A 20399-nucleotide genomic window follows, 5' to 3' on the forward strand; every position below is an offset into this window, starting at 1 on the left:
CCAGCAGATACTCAAGGAAGAGCCAGGAGAAAAACCATGTAAGGGGGAAGGCAGACATCTGATTAATACATCAAGATACCATCAAAAAAACCCCACTAATTCTAAAAGATACATGCACCCCTATGTTCAGTGCACCATTATTTACAATAGCCAAGATATAGAAGCAACCTAAGTGTCCAACAATAGATGACTAAAGATGATATGTGTGTGTGTGTGTAATGGAATATTACTCAGCCATAAAAAATAATGAAATCTTGCCAATTGCTACAAGGTGGTTAGACCTAGAGGGTATTATGCTAAGTGAAATAACTCAGACAGAGAAAGATAAATACTGTATGATTTCACTTACATGTAGAATCAAAAAAACAAAACAAATGAATAAACAAAACTAAACAGAGCCATAGATACAGAGAACAATCTGTTGGTCACCAGAGGGGAGGAGGGTGTGACATTGGGTGAAATAGGTGAAGGGGATTAAGAAATACAACCTTCCAAACTAACACAACATTGTAAAGCAACTACACTGCAATAAAAATTAATTTTAAAAAAAGGAAGTACAACTTTCCAATTATAAAATAAATAAGTCATGAGAAAATAATGTACAGCATAGGGAACAGTCAATAATATTGCAATAACTATTTATGGTAACAGATGGTTAGTAGACATCATGGTGATCAATTCAAACTGTATATAAATATTGAATCACTATGTTGTATGCCTGAAACAAATATAATATTGTATGTCCCACACAAATGAACATATCTATGAAACAGAGTCACAGACATAGAGAACAGACTTGTGGTTGCCAAGAGAGGTGTGAGAGGGTCAGGGATGGATTGGGAGTTTGGGATTAGCAGATGCAAACTATTACACATAGGATGGATGAACAACAAGGTCCTACTGTATAGCACAGGGAACTATATCCAATATCCTGTGATAAACCATAATGGAAAAGAATATTAAAAAAAGAATGTAGCGCTTCCCTGGTGGCGCAGTGGTTGAGAGTCCACCTGCCGATGCAGGGGATGTGGGTTTGTGCCCCGGTCCGGGAAGATCCCACATGCCGCGGAGCGGCTGGGCCCATGAGCCATGGCCGCTGGGCCTGTACGTCCGGAGCCTGTGCTCTGCAGCGGGAGAGGCCACAACAGTGAGAGGCCCGTGTACAGCAAAAAAAAAAAAAAAAAAAACAAACTAGGCAGGGGCCAAACTGTAAGGAGCTTTGAAGGCTCGGGAAAGGTATGGGAAAGCATGAAGGTGTTGAGAAGGGGAGTAACAGCATCCGATGTGCATTTCTAAACGCTCACTCTGGGTGCTCTTTGAAAAATGGATTTTGTTGTGTGCAGGGTGGAGGTAAAAACACAAGAGTGGAAATAAGGAAGACATTTTACTGGACCAGGGAAAGATGATAATGGTGACAGGAGGGATAGAAACAAGCCTATAGACTCAGAAGACATTTGGAAGGTAGAGCCAATAGATTTTACTGACATATTAGATGAGAGGAATGCCCGTTAGTCGAGGGAACAGGCTGCTGAGACATTCGGAAGGAGGGGTGTATAAGTTAGCTGCCTATGTTGTCAAGTAATACAAGCAACACACGTATGTTTGGTGTGTTCAGAAGAGTGGATGATGGTGACATGAGATATGTTTTGTTCCTTTACTAAGTCTCTTTAAGTATCTCCTATCCATTAATTCCTGAATCATTTTCAGATGATGTATATGGGCTTTGGTAAATTCCAGAATCTGTGTATCAGTTTGGGGAACTCATATTTTTTCCATGCATTCTTTTTTTTTTTTGTGGTACGCGGGCCTCTCACTGCTGTGGCCTCTCCCATTCCGGAGCACAGGCCCCGGACGCGCAGGCTCAGCTGCCATGGCTCACGGGCCTAGCCGCTCCGCGGCATGTGGGATCCTCCTGGACCGGGACACGAACCCGTGTCCCCTGCATCGGTAGGCGGACTCTCAACCACTGCGCCACCAGGGAAGCCCTCCATGCATTCTTAATTGACCTCTTTCATGTTTCAAATTTTGCCTGTCCTTCCCCACAATCATCTCACACCCAACACAAGTCTACAATATTATGGAGGGTCCTCTATACCCTTTCCAAACCATGAAGATTTTAGAGCTCTTCATCATGAGTCCTTATTTTTGGGAGTTTATGTTTGGTTAATGGAATAATGGGACTGTGTTCTATTCTAGACACTCATTCATCATCCCTTTCTCTTTCTGAGAGACTTTCTTCTTTCTTGAGGATTGCCCTCTATATTTTCAGCATGACGGCCCCATGCTCTGGAACAAGCGGAATATAGTTCTCTCATGTTTGTTTCCTGGTGTTGCCCAGAATTTCCTAATCAATCTAAGCTGACTAGAACACCCCAGACAATCTTGATACTCCCACTTCCCTCACTCCCTCTGTTTAAGAAATCGCAACGTCATACTGACTCTACCTCGGACCTGGCTGTGCATCTGTCCCTCTTCCTCACTTTCACCATCACAACTTTAATTTGAGCCCTCATCACCTCTCCCTTCCATGACAGCAATAGACTATTTGGTCCTCCTCTCTCCATAGAGCTGGTAGTGCTCTTTCTTAAACACAGATCTGTTGATTTCCTATTAACTTTGAGCAGGTTTTCAGACTGTGTTTTTTTTGTTGTTGTTTTTTTGTGGTACGTGGGCCTCTCACTGTTGTGGCCTCTCCCGTTGCAGAGCACAGGCTCCAGACGCGCAGGCTCAGCGGCCGTGGCTCATGGGCCTAGCCGCTCCACGGCATGTGGGATCTTCCCGGACTGGGGCACGAACCCATGTCCCCTGCATTGGCAGGTAGACTCCCAACTACTGCACCACCAGGGAAGTCCTCAGACTGTGCTTTTTGAAATCCTAGGGAGTTTGTAGATGTGTAGCTGCCTTTGAAAAAGAGGCAACTGGTGGAGTAGGAAAAGTAGGCAGGACTCCAGGCCATCTCCCTGGCTTCCACTGAAGGTGAACCTCTTTTTCTTTGTTACACATTTGTCTTTTGAATAAGAATTTTTCAATAAAGAGTTTCAATGAAAGAAAAAAAAGAGAGGCTGAAAAACACTGACCTAGTCTAGTCCTAACTCCTTAATATACATTCAAGCTTCTGCAAAACTAATCTCCCATTCCAACCTCTTTCAGTCACTTCCCCAATAATACACACTACAGGCCAGCCATACTGTACTGCCCACACTTCCTATAACAGGTCATGCCCTAAAATATGTGCACACAGACAAGCACTTGCCACAGAGAAAAGAACAAAGGAAACAGCTAAACCCAGTAGAGAAAAATCTGCCCTCACTCTCCTCTTACCCTCCTAGGTCCTCATTGGCTTAATCCAACAGGAAGCTAGAAAATAAGCAAACTGATTAATGAAGTCCAGAGGATTACTCCATAGAGTTGGGAAAGGGTAAAAAGTAAGTCTGGAGATTCAAACGAAAAATATCAAAGATCCACAAGCTGGTAGGTGTCCCTACAGGACATCTGAATATCTGCGATATTGCTTTCATGTAATCTGCATGAATCCTGCTGGGACACATTTTATTTCTTTGTCATTGGAAATAGGATAAAAGGTGATGGTGATGATGATGATGATGACAGGAGATATGAAGAAGGTGAAGAAAGAAAGAATACAACAAATACTACTAAAGATTAAAAAAAAAAACCTGTGCATTTAACAGTTATTTGTTGAACACCTGCTAAGTGTTAGGCTGCTGAGCAAACTGCTGACAATAAGGAGAGAAGACATGGTTTCTGTCCTTAGGAGCTTCCTGTTTATTGGGGAAATCAGATCTGTGAATCAGTGTTCACAGAGCAGCATTAGCAACTACATGGATAAATACATATAATTCAACCAGCTTCTATGTTATTTTATTAATAGTAATAGTAATTATTATTATTAAGCTTTACTATATATAAGGAAATTTGTTAAACTACTTAAATCAGATCTACTTCATATGATCATGAGAAGATTAAAATTAATCACCTACAGGACTTCCCTGGTAGTCCAGTGGTAAAGACTCCACGCTCCCACGGCAGGGGGTGTGGGTTCAATCCCTGGCTGGGAACGTGGGGCAGCCAAATAAATAAATAAATAAAATTAATCATCTACTATTATCTTCACTTTACAGATGAGCAAGTTGACACTTAGGAAGTTTAAGTCACTTACTCAGAGTCTCCTGGCTAGTAAGAGGTAGAGCTGTGATTAAAACCCAAGCACTCTGATCTCAGAGACACACACCCCTCGTAACTTCAGGGGTTGAGACCACAACAGTTTTCCTTTGAAAACTGCACTCTGTATGCTTTCAAGATCCAAGGGAGTTTTCCTTATCTATCAATCTACCATGTCCCCTGTTATCTCTCTCAATATCTATGACTCAATTTTCTAATTGCATCAAATACTGCATTAGCTCAGTATTACACTAATTAGTACCATTTTGTTTACTAGATGATGACAGGGTGAAAGGGAGTTTCCTTTCCTTGATGCCCATTATTAAGATGATTATTCCCCAGGGGGTGATGTGGAAAAAGGAACGAGGTACACTGCAGTATGTGTGGACACCTGTGGCCTTTAGCAAGGAGGATGGCCCTACCCCAAATTATTCCATCTGGCAGAGCTGTTACCTGCTGTAGTTCACACATGAATGGCAGCGATTTGCATGCAAATGGAGGACTGCATGCTTTCTTGGAGCTAAGAGCTGTATTTCAACATTTCACAGGGGAATTAGTCAGTGGACAGGACGCTGCGACTTTGTGGATGTGCCAGCTAAAACCCTTCTAAATACCAAGCTCTGTGTTTCACAGAAAGATTGTTTATTGAACCAGTTCATGGAAGCTCCAAAGACTCTTCTGCTGAAATACTGCCAGCTCCAAGCTCTGATTTTGACACTGATGTTGTCAGTTGAGATTAAGCTTTGGTCTTAATGAATGCTGGCAGATATCTTCTGAGGTATGATCACCCGTATTCCTGTGGCTAAGTAGCAAAGCTCTGGACAGGCGTGAAACTAAGGTCTTGAAAGTAACTAGGTGCCTTTTTTTCTAGCTCCCCTTCATTCATTCCCCATTTCTTAAAAGATAAAGGTCAAGTTCCTTGACCACTTATCATGAATTTACATGATCTGAGCCATATCGATCTTTTTGCCCCCCTGCTGTCCCACTCCTTTATACTCCAGCAATCCTAATGTACTTCTCTTGCCCCTACACATGCAATCTTTTAAAAAAGCTTTCCTTCCTTTGCACATTCTGTTCCCACTATCTGGAATGACCACCTTCACTACTGCTGGATGGTAAACTTCAAAACGCTGGATGATGATCCCCCAAAACCCCATCCAGATTATTCTGAGAGATCTTCCCTTGCTTGTTCCAAATAAAGGTAATTTTTCTATCTCCAAAACCTCATCGATATTTTTACTCTTATTGCATGAAACAAGATTTACCCACACAAAAAAATAATAGTCTTACTACTTGACACTAAGCATCTATAACTTGTTCATCCTTATATACCCAGATCTCAGCACAGTGTCTGGCATATAGTAAGCTCTTCATCCTTATTTGTCTAATTTAACTGAACTCTTTTACTCAGGTATTTGGTTATAGGAGGCTCCTAGGAGTTTAAAAGAAACCACAACGTAAATTAGGAGTTTGGGATTAACATATAGACACTACTATATATAAAATAGGTAATCAATAAGGACCTACTGTACAGCACAGAGAAGTCTACTCAATATTCTGTAATAACTTACATGGGAAAAGAATCTGAAAAAAGAATGGATATATGTATAACTGAATCACTTTGCTGTATACCTGAAACTAGCACAACACTATAAATCAACTATACTCTAATATAAAATAAAAATTAAATTTAAATAAAATAAAATAAACCACAAGCAAAAGAAAAAAAGAAATGCATTATAAAGGATGGAAAAAAAAATTCCTTGATCTCCCTAACCAGAAAAACACTTTCAACATTATGGGTCTATGCATATTTACAGCTATATCTATATATATCTATATCTGTATCTAAAATATTCATACATAAAACAGAAATAGAGCTTTGAGTATTAGGTTTTTTTCTTCTTTTTTTAAAGAAATTTACACTGAATAGTGGGAATAAGTTATCCTTTGTAGATGAAGATGACACAGTGGAGAAATCAATACTCCCTCCTGATGGAACAAGACAGTAAGGCTTGCTGGAATCCATTTAGTGCAATCAGCTGGTCTATTATCTCCCGATTATGGAGGTGGAGAAGTGGGATATTTAATCAGGACATATTTTAGAAAGTTGTAGCATATTTGCGTATTTCCCTAAGGCCTGTAATGAAGAGCTCTTAATATTTCATTTTCATTACCAGAAGAGTTACAATAAAAACTCTCCCTGTGGTCTGAGTCCCAGAATAAAGAATTTCAGCGTCTCTAGGTCATTCAAGCAATGACCCCACAGTCAAACTAAATAGAGAACTACTCAAGATCAGGGCTCTGGGTCCACTTCCCAAGCCATTTCCACTCTCTGTCTTGGTATGCACTCTCCGTCCCTAACTCAAAGAAGGACATCTTCTATTTAGAATCTGTTTTGAAGGTCATGGAAAATAATCATTCCTATTAGCAGGATAAAGTGGACACCTCCCGCTGAATACCAAATTCCTCCAGAGGTTCAGAGCAAGAGCCACACTCTCTCTGCCATGTGAAATCTGGCAGCTCCTGGGGGCAGGGTTGGTGCACAAATGAGTAAACTGAGGTATATTCATGGGAAGATCAAGACGAGACTGGAGTATGCCATCTTTAGGATCTTTTCAAGCCAAAAAATTATCTGATTAAATTAGTGCCAAGCAATAATATCCCCTGAACCAGAGATGTAATCATGGAGCCAGAGAATATGTTTATCAAGCAGCAAAATGTTAATTCTGACTCAGTTACTACTTTGGCTGCCAAATCCGCATAGTTTTTGACAAGCTAGATTTACATTGAGATGTAGATTGTAACCAAGTGTGCTCTGTTCCTAAACAGATCAAGACCACATAGCTGAGAACTGTGATAACTGCAGAATGCATAGACAAATGATTACTCTCTGGACAAAGACACAAATTTGGCCTTCTTTCCCATATTTCTCAATGTGCTGTTCTCGTATTCCAGGTCTAGGGCTAATCATGCCAAGAGAAGAAGCTTCAATTTATAGCAAAGAATGGGTGGGTGCAACTCCCAGGGATGTCTGAGTCTAACCAGACAGTGCTGCCTGCTTCCCGTATCCAGGTGGTCTGTGGTGGTGTGTCTGATAAGAACAAGGGACAAGAGGCAGATGGCATGATCACTGCAATGGAAAATGAGAACTGAAGAACAACCATGTCCCAGGAGCCCTTGACATTGGGGCCCTGGATAGCTAAATTTCAGCCATTCCTAAACACTGGTGGGAAGAAACAGATTCAATTCATTAGGTGTTTTCAATCTGCTTTTTTATATGTATACATATACTGTGAAAAGAGTATCAGTTTGTGTTTGGAAGGACTGGTATGTTTATTCATACTTAGTTATCTATTAGGGGCGTGAGGAGTACAATAGAAAGAGGTATGGAAGGGCAAATTATTTGAAAAGGCAAACTGGTATAACAGGAGAAAGCAAAGGCTTGCTTAGTTTCTAAAAGACAACAGTGTTTTAAAGGTCAGCTAGGAGGCATGTCTATGTGCGTGTATGTGTCGAAACCATATTTACTAGAAAAGCACATTGGCTCATTCACCAAAAAGAGCACAGTCTAGCATGTGGCATATCTTTCTCAGAGTCCAGGGAATGGGGACTTTAGAAGCTGGACAGAGGGGAACAGAGATAAGTGCCTGTGCTCACATGCATGGATATCCGAAGTCTATTCTCATTTCTCATTCTCTTTCTCTCTCCATCTACCTATTTTTACCCATTTCCTGAAAGCATTGTGACTTCAACATATTGCTGTCCCTTGTGTGCTAACATGAAAATCCTGATCTCTCCTTGCCTCAAGTCCATACTGCCAAGTTCCCGATTCAAAGATGTCCCACATGGATAAGCATGAGGACACGGGACAAACCAAATGCCCTTTTAAAATACTGAATGCTTTTTATAAAATAACTTTGACTTGAATACAGCCTACAGATTATAGTATTGTTTCAATATTAATTTCCTGATTTTGATCACCATACTGTAAAAAATACACCCTAAAGTATTTAGGGTTAAAGAGATAGCATAGTTGTGACTATTTTCAAATGTTACAGAAGGAAAAATAACATATATAGAAAGAATAATAAAGCAAATATGACAAAATGTTAACATTTGGGATACCTGGGTGAAAGATACCAGAAATTCTTTGTATTTTTCTTAAAACATTTCTGTAATTTTGAAATTATTTCAAAGTAAAAAATTTAAATGGGGGCTATTCTATATGAAAAGAAATTTATCATTTTAACTTGTTCTCATAGTGAAGACTCTCTTCACTCAATAGTGCCATTGGGGAAGAGGACTGAAAAGTAAAAACTATACCCCAACACAACTCAAACCAAACATATTGTTGTGTAAACCACACAACCAAGACTGCATTCTAGAAATCTGGTCAAAATTTTCCACATTTCTAATGAAGTTCTCATCTTGTCATTCACCCATTCATTCACCAAATATTTATTGAGAGCCTTTATATGAAATGATCAAAGATGCTGATCTCATGAGCCTGCAGAAGAGAGACACACAGAGTCATGTCTGACACTGTGTGCCACGTGGTAAAACCACAGAAAGGGGCAACCCTCACCCAGTCTTCAGGGGGACCAGAGAAACCTTCCTAAAAAGAGGCTGTTTAATATCAAACTCATAAGAAAAGAGGAGTTGGCTAGATGAGGGAGGTGTGGGAGAGCAGTAATATCCCAGGATATGCAAAGACACTGGCACAGAGCACTGGGAGTGGAGGGCAGAGAAGGCTATAGGTTACAAAACAATTAAAACTAAAGAATCAAACAGGAGCCTTATACTGAAATCAAGCAGGACCCTGCAGGGCCTTCCTGGGGACAGACCTCAGTGTCCCCTGTTTCTTGTTTGTAGAAAAGCTTTAGCCTCCTAGGCCTTCCCCAAGTTCCAAAGAGCAAATTTACTCAGAGAAGTGAGAAAATGCTAAAACAAAGGAAAACAGTCATTCAAGACAAAATAATAATCTAGCCATTAAAAAAAGGTCAAGGAACTTTAGTTCCTCCTGAAGGGCTACAGATAATATTCCAAGCTATATCCTTGAATTGTTTTGCAGATACTGTAAAACCCCCACCAGGTGGAAGACAATAACTGTATGATGCCCACCAGCACGCTGATCCCAGACCAGCTGGAACCAGAAGGTTGATGACTGAGATCCTCAAAACCTTACCCTGTCACCTCACCATCAGCCAATCAGAGAATTGTGTACAAGCTGATCACACACCCTGTGACCTTCTCCCTCACACTGTCTTTAGAAACTCCTCCCTGAAAGCTACTGGGGAGTTTGGATCTTTCAAGCATAAGCTGCCCATTCTCCCTGCTTGGTGCCCTGCCATAAATGCTGTATTTCCTTCACCACAATCTGGTGTCGGTAGATTGGCTCTGCTGCAACACTGGATGAGCAGACCCAAGTTCGGTTCAGTAACAATATGAGTTGCTTGTGATTTTGGATTTTATCCTGAAGACTACAGGATTTTTAAGCAAAGGAGTGACATGAGAAATGTTTTTGCTTTTTTTTTTTTTTTTTTTTTTTTTTTTGCTGTACGCGGGCCTCTCACTGTTGTGGCCTCTCCCGTTGCGGAGCACAGGCTCCGGACGCACAGGCTCAGCGGCCATGGCTCACGGGCCCAGCCGCTCCGCGGCATATGGGATCCTCCCAGACCGGGGCACGAACCCATATCCCCTGCATCGGCAGGCGGACTCTCAACCACTGCGCCACCAGGGAGGCCCTGTTTTTGCTTTTTTGAATTTTAATTCCGGTTACTGGCAAAACCACTGATTTAAAGAGAGCAGGAATAGAGCCTGTGAGACCATTTGGCTGGAAGTGAGATAATGAACACTAAGGCAACATCAGGAATGTATGGACCAATGAAATTAAAGCCTCATACACCATGTCTGTCTTCTGAAACCCAACCCTTTAAGTCAAATGGAAACATCCCCGTGCCCCATATCAGATGGATGATAAAGGCCAGGTGCTCACACCCTAATCTTGCTTGTGACAATCACTATGGGCTCACCTTCCATTACGGCTTTTCTGATCTTGCTCTAAATTCTGTGACTGATTCTGAGAGTTAATCCCATAGCCCTTCACAAATCCATCCTGAATGGATGAAATGGGTGAAGGGGGTTAAAAGGTACAAACTTCCAGTTATAAAATAAATAAGACACGGGGATGTAATGCACAGCATGGTGACTATAGTTAATAATACTGTACTGCATATTTGAAAGCTGTTAAGAGAGTAGATCTTTAACATTCTCATCACAAGAAAAAAATATTTGTAACTATGTATAGTGAGGGATGTTAACTAGACTTGTGATGATCATTTTGCAATGTATACAAATATTGAACCATAAGGTTATACACCTAAAACTAATATGTCAATTATACCTCATCTTTTGAAAGTCAGTAAAATGTGACCAACACACTGAAGCCAAAACTATATTGCTTAAAGCCATAAAACTAAATCTAAATCAGATTATCAAAATATGCTGTTCAATGACAACTATTACTTAAGTGGGCTTCACAAAAGAATCCAAAAATATTTCCTATGGCCATTTCCACTTATATGTTACAAATGCTGAAATAACCTCCTGTCAACCTTTGTCTTTGTCAGGTGAACTCTTAGTTATACTTCAAGACCCAAATCAAAAAGTACTTATTTGGTAACATTTTTCTGAATGCTCCCAGGAAAGGTGAGTCAATCACTCCTATGTTCTTATGGTACTTTGTGCTTACTTCTTAACCACATGGGTTCAAACTCAGCTTTTCCACTGATTTTGGGATAATGTTGATCATAGTGCTTTCTACCTAAAAACAGAGAGGAAAATAGAATTTACCTTCCAGAGTTGTTATACGAAATAATCACTAATGAATGTTTGCTTGGGTCCCCAGAATATGAAAATAACAGCTACCAGTCATGGAGGGTTTACTCTGATTTCATTTATTACTTTCCTCCATTAAATTAGGAGCTCCTCAGGAATTCCCTGGCAGTACAGTGGTCAGAACTCCACGCTTTCACTGCCAAGAGCCCCCTTTCGATCCCTGGTCAGGGAACTGAAATCCCACATGCTGCGTGGTACAGCCAAGAATAAAATAAAATAAATCAGGAGTTCCTCTAGTAAAAGAGACTATCTTAACCACCTATGAATCCCCACTGTCTAGCAAGTGGTTTGGCACAGAGAGGGAGCACCTTCCATAGTTGTTGAATGCATGAATGAGTGAGTGGGTATAAACAGGATATCTGATGATCAGCGTCCACTGCCACAGATAAATTATAGCCTGGTTCTTGGCAGATTCCAGTGATAAAGTGTTCAGGCTGGTTCACAGAGCCACAGGTTCAGCCCCAGCTTGGCGAGCCTGCTGAGTCGTTTCTGCACATTGACTGTATCTCAGACTGCTCTTCATCCTGATCACTGGCTTAATCACCTCTGCTGGCTTCTTTCCTGCTTCTTGGGGAGTGAAAAGTTTCTGCTGCTAAAAGAACGACTGCCTGTGATCCCATCCTTTCCATTTGGGCAGTCTCCTATTATTGTCGATTCTCCCCTTGCTCTAACAAGTGGCTCCTGCTTCATCACAAAGCATTCTGTGCTTACATCTCCCTTTATCCCTGTGTGGAGTGGAACAGAGCAGAGAGAGTTCCTCCCTGCCCACATTGTGCTGACACTGAAAGAGACACAATCATCAGGCAGGAAGGAAAGACGGCTTTTGAATCAGAACAAATGCATCCCAGCTCAATTCTATGCTTCATTTAATTAGGAATCAATTGGCTCTGGCCACCACGACGGAGTTCCCCTTTTCATAAGAAACCAGAACTAACTCTCCCTCTCCTCTCCCCCACTTCATTTATATGAGAAGTGGAGAGAGATGGGGAAGAATTGAGTGGAGTTTGAAACTAAAAAATAGCATCCAGGGCTTCCCTGGTGGCGCAGTGGTTGAGAGTCCGCCTGCCGATGCAGGGGACATGGGTTCGTGCCCCGGTCCGGGAGGATCCCACATGCCGCGGAGCGGCTGGGCCCGTGAGCCATGGCCGCTGAGCCTGCGCGTCTGGAGCCTGTGCTCCGCAACGGGAGAGGCCACAACAGTGAGAGACCCGCATACAGCAAAAAAAAAAAAAGCATCCTGCAGGAGAATCAGAGTGAGCAAAAATAAATATAAACAAAGCTGATATGATAAGGAAATTAATTCCAACCCCCAAAATGTATTGAGCACCTAATATGTGCTAGGAAGTGTGCTAAAATCTGGCAAGGCACCTTTGAAAAAAGACAGATTCCTGCATTCAAGAATTGTGGGGAAGTAACTTCATATGATGATTATTTGGAGTAATTGATGTTATTTAGCTTGGGAAGGGAAAGAATCAGAGGTGGCATAAGTCTTGTCTTAAAATATATGATAGGATGTAGAATGGCTTCCTCCAAGCTCCTTCCAATTGTCGACAAAACTCTGCACTATCTAGCACCTGCTGGCCACCTGCAACATCATTGTAAATGTAAATTTCATAGGGTGGTGCATGAAACCACCTAAAATCACGGCATTCCAGAGAAGTAATAATGATAAAGTGCTTAAGTTCTTCTACCAGTCATCCTGTTCCTTCTCCTGCAAGCCAAAGATAAAACCATGTGCTTGTAGTTCCCAGCCATAAATAAATGTTAAAAACTCACCCCTACAAATTACCACGACCTTTATGGATAACATATAAGAATCCAGGAAAAGAAGAGTAGGATACACAACTTGATGGAATCAGAATTTGAAGTTGCTAATCTTTCATACACCCTCAGGAAGTGTGACTTCAGTTGTCATATCAGGGCTTTGCAGCCACAAAGTGTCCTTGTCAAGATCTGCAACCTTTTACTTCATCCCTTTAAATTCATACATGCCATTTGTCACATCCAATGGCTCAGAAACCAATTCCAAGTTAGCACAGTCCATTACTTGGATGTTTGTAGATGGACTTTCTTTGTCTTCTTCCTTCTGAATTAACAAACCAATTTCAAAGGTTTTGCTTTGCTTGGGACCCAGATGGCTGTGAACATACATTTATTAGTCATCACTCTTAGAGTTGCAAATTATGGAAGAGTCAAGTCAAACTGGCTTAAGCAAAACAGGCAAATTACTAAATCATACAACTAAAACGGCTAGTAGTAGAGTTCATTTTAGAGATTTCTCTCTCTCTCTCTCTCCCTCCCCCGCTTCCCTTTCCTCTGGCCTCTCCCCTCCCCACTCTACCTCTATCTCTCTATCTCTCTTTCCTTTCCCCATGCCTTGGCTCTGCTTTCCTCTGTGTATGTTTCATGCTCAAACAGGATCTCTTTGTGTGGCCTCTGGCAGCTCTGGTCTTTCATCTTTGTAACTATAAGACCAGCAAAAAGAAGAACAATTTCCTCCAATCTCCTCAGTAAACATCCAAATATCAGCTCTGACTGGATAGACTAGGGTATGTCTCCTTCCCTGAAGAAAGCCCCGAGGCTCCAGGATGAAACATTGGTGGGGCTGGTTGCTCGCCCATCCCTGCAGCTGAGGCTGGGTCAGCTAATGGTCTGAGAGAGGAGAAGGTGTATTTCCCAAAGGAGTCTCCAGAAGCTGTTATTAGTACAGAACTAATGAATGCTGAGAAGGGAGAAAGAAAAAGGCAGAAATGTCCCCTTAGTTCCCACATTTGAACATCGAGCCCATAGCTTTCAATAGTTTCAGATGGAGCAAAAAACAAAAGCCTCTGAACCAAATTCTAGGTGTCTAAGGCTTGGCTTGTTTCCTTTTAGCTCATTGCCCTCTTATGTCTCCTGGAGGGAAGAACTGATAGAAAGTGAGGGTGAGAGAACAGATAACCAGGAGAAGGACGTTTGTTCTCAACCTTTTTTGAGAGCAATGAAGTCAGATGTTAATAGAGCCGAAGACTAACAGATCCAGATTATGTATTGACAGGAGGGTGGGGCTGTGCTACTGGGAGGCTCTCACTTTGTTTTCCTGTAGGACATCACACGAATGCCAAGATGGACTATTTGCACAAAAACCATACTATGTATCTGAGTCGTAAGTGCTATAAAAAAAGATTATAATTAGGATTTGAAGTTCAGATTCCAGCTTAACTTTGGATAGGAGAAAGAAACCATCACTCACCTATTTGAGCCTGAATTCTACCTCTTATCACCTCACCGATCAATTACAAAGGTCATGGGTGTGGAGAAATATTTTTACTATATTTTAATAGCAGGAACAAAATGGGAATGCATTGTAGAGTGGATTTCTTTGGTTGTTCTGTTTACTCTGCTTTTTCTTTTCATTCGCCCCTTCCCAATGCCCCCCCATCTCAGGGTCACTTCACTGCACACTGTTTCATCCATGGCTCTGTTATGTGCATCTTCATGAGGTACAGTTATGGAAACAGTAAGTTTTATCTTCCCACAGAACCAACTGGAGTTTCTAATAACAATAATATAAGTACTATTAACCTCATCATTAACACCAATGACCACAGAACAAAAATTTAGTATGACATAATAGCCATATTGATGAGCAATACAATGTGTCATGTTCTCTGTAAGCACTTTACCTATATTATCACAATTAAGTCTTGCAACAAAACTATGAGGTCAGCACTTTTTTTATCCCCACTTTTAAAATGAAGAAAACTGATACTCAAGAGACCAACGCTTCAACTAATAGACAAAGCTGGTGAGTGTCTTTCATTCATTTCTTCTGCCTGCCCTGCTGTCTCAAGCCTTTGCAACTGGATTGCTCTTGATTCCTAACACTGTCTCAGGAAAGAGCATATGTTTTCAGGGCACAATCTTCACAACCATAAGTGATGACCTATTCCTTCCTGGCTAACTTCGACTCTTGCTCTTAGAACAAAAGGCACCGCCTCAGAGCTGACTCCCAGACATCACCACTTTCAATGCCTGCCCCCCGACCCTTTGTACTGCATGATTGTATGGTCATTGATTACCAGCACTGTCCTTCTAGACTTAGAGTTCTGTTTAGTTTTTACCCAGAGCTGTGTCCTTAGTTTTTAGCTCAGTTTTAGTTGTCTATAATATATAGCTAAATAGATGTGTGACTGTAATCACTACCCAGGCAGGTAACACGCAGTTTGGGACCAGTGGACTCTAAGCATTTTCTCAGGACTTCCTCCATCCCCCAATGCCATTTTCTTTTTTCTTTTTTTTTTTTTTTGGCGGTACGCGGGCCTCTCACTATTGTAGCCTCTCCCATTGCGGAGCACAGGCTCCAGACGCACAGGCTCAGTGGCCATGGCTCACGGGCCCAGACGCTCTGCAGCATGTGGAACCTTCCCAGACCAGGGCACGAACCCATGTCCCCTGCATTGGCAGGCGGACTCTCAACCACTGAGCCACCAGGGAAGCCCCCCAATGCCATTTTCTAATGCCTCCTTTTGCTAAACCTCATCTCCCTGATTTGAAAACTATGACTCTATCCCAGATGTTATTTACTTAACTAACCTTAGGAGTAAGGAAAATAACAGAAGTTTTAAAAGTCGACCAATTACAGCGAATAGGGATATGTGAAGACTCCAATAAATAGTAGCCATGCATATCCTATCTAATAAGGACAGTTGTTGCCCTAAGGATTGAGAGCCCAAGAGTCACTAGAAGTTTCAAATATTCAGAAATACTGATTTTTAGTTTTATATGTAAAAATCTCTCACTGTTTTAATATCATGTGTAAGGTATATGGCCTTTCACAAGTTATCTAACCTCTCCGTGCCTCAGTTTCCTCATCTGTGAAGTAAGGACAATATTGGAACCTAACTAATAGGGTTGCTATAAAAAGTAAATTACATGGTATTTCTGAACAGCTTAGAGCAGTTCTTGGCACATAGTAAATGTTCACATATATAAATATATATATGAATATGTGATTATATATAATGTTCAATTTCATGTTGAATATATAATTGAATATTGAATATAATACTAAATATTAAATACGTAATTGAATGACAACAATAATACATTTTTAAAGAAAAACACTGGAAGCCAAGCAAAACACACCTACAGGGCACTTGTGGCCTACAGGTTATCAGATTGGGAGCCTGCTTATACTATCACTGAAAACCTCATTTTGGACTGCCTCTGGATATGGCATACCTCCTGACTCTTTTATCCTACATAGTTTGAAAAATAGCCCTTTCTCTGCCCACACAGTCCCTAATTTTCTAAAATCAGCCCACCCCTGAGTCCCAAGACTACCCAAGAAGGGACAAGTTTTTAATATCTGCCTCTCCCCACCACAGGCCCCCATGGAAGTGTGGTTGAAAAACCTCCCCCTAAAAGCAAACCCTTTAGGAAGCTCCTGCTTCCTAGGCCTCAGAGGGGTCTCTATCAGCTGCAGCCCACTTTTCAATCAATCTTATCTGTAATGTTTGCAGATTGCACCGGCCACCCCCCACCCCCACAAGCCAGCTGTGTTATCAGCAATCAGCAGCATGGGGAGGACAGAGCAGAGGCACAGCAGAGAACAAGGCTAAAAATAACCATTTTCAGATTAAAATCCTGAATTGCAGAGGGAAGGGGGGAGGAGAAGCAAGAGCCGGTAGGACAGGTTTTATTTATTTACACCAATGAATCAAAGATAAAAGGAGGAAAAAGGTATTTCAAGGAGTTGGGAGTATGGCAGAATTGTTTTCATCTCCAGTAATGTTGTCAAAACATGAATGATGATGCAAAGTAAATGCCTGTCAGACAAACCCAAAGGAAGCTTATTTACACATTTAGGATGAGCAGGGTTGTAAATGATGGTTTAATTGGGAAAATCTGCCTAGTCATTTGAACAAGCAGACCTAAAAACAGACATAACATAGTGCTGGGTGGAAAATACATTTAAGGAAATTTCTTTTCCATTGCTTTACTCTAATACATTTCCCCCATTCCTCTGCCTCTCTCTATTCCATTTTCATTTCCATTAGAAAAAACATTTCTCAGCATTTCCCAGGCTGCCCTTAACCTTTCTGACTCACTCACCTGGGGCCTGTGGGAGGCAAAGCATTCTCTCAATGACTGGAGACAGCTCTGGGCAGTACCCAACACACGTACGCTGACTTCTGGAGCTGGGATGGTGGCTTCCTAAAAACAAACAGTGCAAGGGCTAATGGATTAGGGAAGGTGTGTAGAATGTTCAACTTGATGTCCAGCAAATAAAAGGCATTCAATAAATATGTTTCCTTACCTGCCACTCAGTAGGGAACTGGCATTTATTGACTGGGAAGAACTACACCAATACAGTAACAATGATTATTTCTAGATGGGAGGTTATGGTTGATGCAGTTTCCTTCTTCTTTATATTTTTTATTGAGGTTTTTTTTAAATTTTCTGAAATGAGAAATAAAATGATTTTTAAATCCAAAATTCTGGAGGTCATTATATTAAATGTGTCATTCTAGTCTTATACCCACCTATTCCCATCCCATGATCTGATCTTCTAGTAAAATTAATTCATTAATAAGCTTTAAAACTAAGGTTTTAGTTCTTTTTTATGGTTTTTTCAAAATGTGCCAGAAATTGGCATTTTGCCAATTTTTTAGGAGGAGAGGTTGGCACAAATACCAACCTTAAACTGAATATCACTTGACATGACTGTAATCTCTCAAAACACAGCAAAAAATCATACATAAATATATAAATAATGAGTAAAGCATATACAATTTATTTCATCATTTTGGCCATTATTCTTAGGTAAGACTTCTTGTCAGATGTAGCAGATACTTATAATGAACCATTTCCCTCCCTCAGTCCACCTAATTTCAGCACTTGTATGGTAGACAGTTCCATGCATCTTTGCCGATATCCCATGGTGCCTCTCTGTACTGTTTTCTCTAAAGCTGGAGAAGATGGGCTTAGCCACATGCAGGTGCAACCCAAAAATGTGGGCGAGTCTACCCCCAATGCAGTCCTCACACTATGGAGGGTAAAAGTCTATGGATAAATGTCCCAACTTCTTTGTCTTTCAGTGGGACAATTCTAAGCAGTAATCAGCTCATTATCACATACTTTATTGTTTTTCTTCCTTTCTTGTCTCTCTCTCTCTCTCTCTACTTTCCACACTTCTGTTTTCTGTGATCACCTTCAAAATAAATTCCCCATATCAACTCCTTGTCTTAGGGTCAGCTTTAAGTGGCAGGAGGAGGTGTGGCTGCACCCACAGTAAGATATCATATTATAATTCATTGGTTAAAAAGAGTCTTCAAGTCACTAATGATAACAATGTCACTAATGAGAACTGCAGCCAACATTTTATTTATTAGAATGTGGTGCCCAGGGCTTCCCTGGTGGCGCAATACTTAAGAATCCGCCTGGCAATGCAGAGGACACGGGTTCGAGCCCTGATATGGGAAGATCCCGCATGCCATGGAGCAACTAAGCCCATGTGCCACAACTACTGAGCCTGCACTCTAGAGCCTGGGAGCCACAACTACTGAGCCCCCATGCCACAACTACTGAAGCCCACGCACCTAGAGCCCGTGCTCCGCAGCAAGAGAAGCCACTGCAATGAGAAGCCCACGCACCGCAATGAAGAGTAGCCTCCCGCTCACCGCAACTAGAGAAAGCCTGCGTGCAGCAACGGAGACCCAACACAGCCAAAAATCAAATAAATTTTAAAAAAAAAGAAAAAAAGGATGTGGTGCCCAAATTAAACTGACTGTGTAAGCAACCTCCACACAGAATGGAACTGGAACAAAATTCCTTTCTGTCTAGATGTGCTGTTAGTACACAGAACTGTACCAGGCACTGAGACAAAATAAGCAAGTGCTTTCACAAGCCCATGGGCAAAATCTCCCCTTTTCTAACTCTTGGCCTTGAAGAATTAGGGTCCTAGGAACATGATGAGTATGGAAGACTAGCCTCACTCAACAGTAACTCCTCCTTATAGCCTGAGTTTTGTTTTGTTTTGTTTTTTGTTGTTTGGGGGTTTTTTGCGGTACGCGGGCCTCTCACTGCTGTGGCCTCTCCCATTGCGGAGCACAGGCTCCGGACGCACAGGCTCAGCGGCCATGGCTCACGGGCCCAGCCGCTCCGTGGCATGTGGGATCTTCCCGGACTGGGGCACGAGTCCGCGTCCCCTGCATCAGCAGGTGGACTCTCAACCACTGCGCCACCAGGGAAGCCCTAGCCTGAGTTTTTGACAGCCTGACAATGGTACAGGAATTATGCCAGTATTCCTGCTTAGCATGAGCTCTGCCACAGGACCAATGACATATAATCTGTATACTTGCTTTTCCTGCCACAAAGCTGTGACACATTATCAAAGCTTCACAAAGTCATTCCATCTTAGTACAACTCTGGACAACTTCTTTCCATCTTATTTCTGGGACAAGGACATTCACTGTATCCTACTTTCATTTTCTGATTATATTAAAGGTTGACACGTTTGACAACTCAAATTCATTGATTAAATGTTTTTTCTCTCTCAAAATTATTTTTAATATAATAATCTAATAAATATGAATCCCAGATGCATCACTAAATATATGACCTTGCTTAGTTAAACCTCAGTATTTTTTTCTGTAAAATACAGGTAAACAATAAAACATTGTAGATTGTTGTCAACATTGCAAAAATCCCTGTGTGTTTTGTGAAGTCCCTAGCTCAAAAACACGTCTAGGCCCCCGGAGGAAGATGGCGGAAGAGTAAGACGCGGAGATCACCTTCCTCCCCACAGATACATCAGAAATTCATCTACACGTGGAACAACTCCTACAGAACACCTATTGAACGCTGACAGAAGACCTCAGACCCCCCAAAAGGCAAGAAACTCCCCACATACCTGGGTAGGGCAAAAGAAAAAAAGAATAAACAGAGACAATAGGATAGGGACGGGACCTGCACCAGTGGGAGGGAGCCGTGAAGGAGGGAAGGTTTCTACACACTACAAGCCCCTTCGCGGGCGGAGACTGCAGGTGGCGGAGGGGGAAACCTTCGGAGTAGCGGAGGAGAGCACAGCAACAGGGGTGTGGAGGGCAAAGCGGAGAGATTCCGGCACAGAGGATCGGTGCCCTCAGGCACTCACCAGCCCGAGAGGCTTGTCTGCTCGGCCGCCGTGGCGGGGGGGCTGGGAGCTGAGGCTCGGGTATCGGCTTTCAGTCAGAGCGCAGGGAGAGGACTGGGGCTGGCGGCAGGAAGAGAGCCTGAAGGGGTTAGTGCACCACGGCTAGCCCGGAGGGAGTCCGGGGAAAGGGTCTGGAGCTGCC

The 20399-nt window shown here is 41.9% G+C and overlaps 1 long non-coding RNA gene across 3 annotated transcripts in view; it reads right to left on the reverse strand.

Moving 5' to 3' along the window:
- Positions 1-17603, reverse strand: part of LOC309795236 — a 304805-nt gene extending 287202 nt beyond the window's left edge. For 2 of the 3 annotated variants that reach the window (XR_014292230.1, XR_014292231.1), the window contains exons 1-2: positions 17381-17603; positions 17176-17299 (exon numbers count right to left, since the gene is read on the reverse strand). This is a non-coding gene — a long non-coding RNA (uncharacterized lncRNA). The remainder of the gene's footprint in view (positions 1-17175; positions 17300-17380) is intronic. The other variant, XR_014292229.1, reaches the window with a different exon arrangement.
- Between the last annotated feature and the right edge of the window lie 2796 nt (positions 17604-20399).

This window comes from Mesoplodon mirus (genome assembly GCF_964341445.2).
Source record: "Mesoplodon mirus genome assembly, chromosome: 19".
In the NCBI taxonomy this organism is placed as follows: domain Eukaryota; kingdom Metazoa; phylum Chordata; class Mammalia; order Artiodactyla; family Ziphiidae; genus Mesoplodon; species Mesoplodon mirus.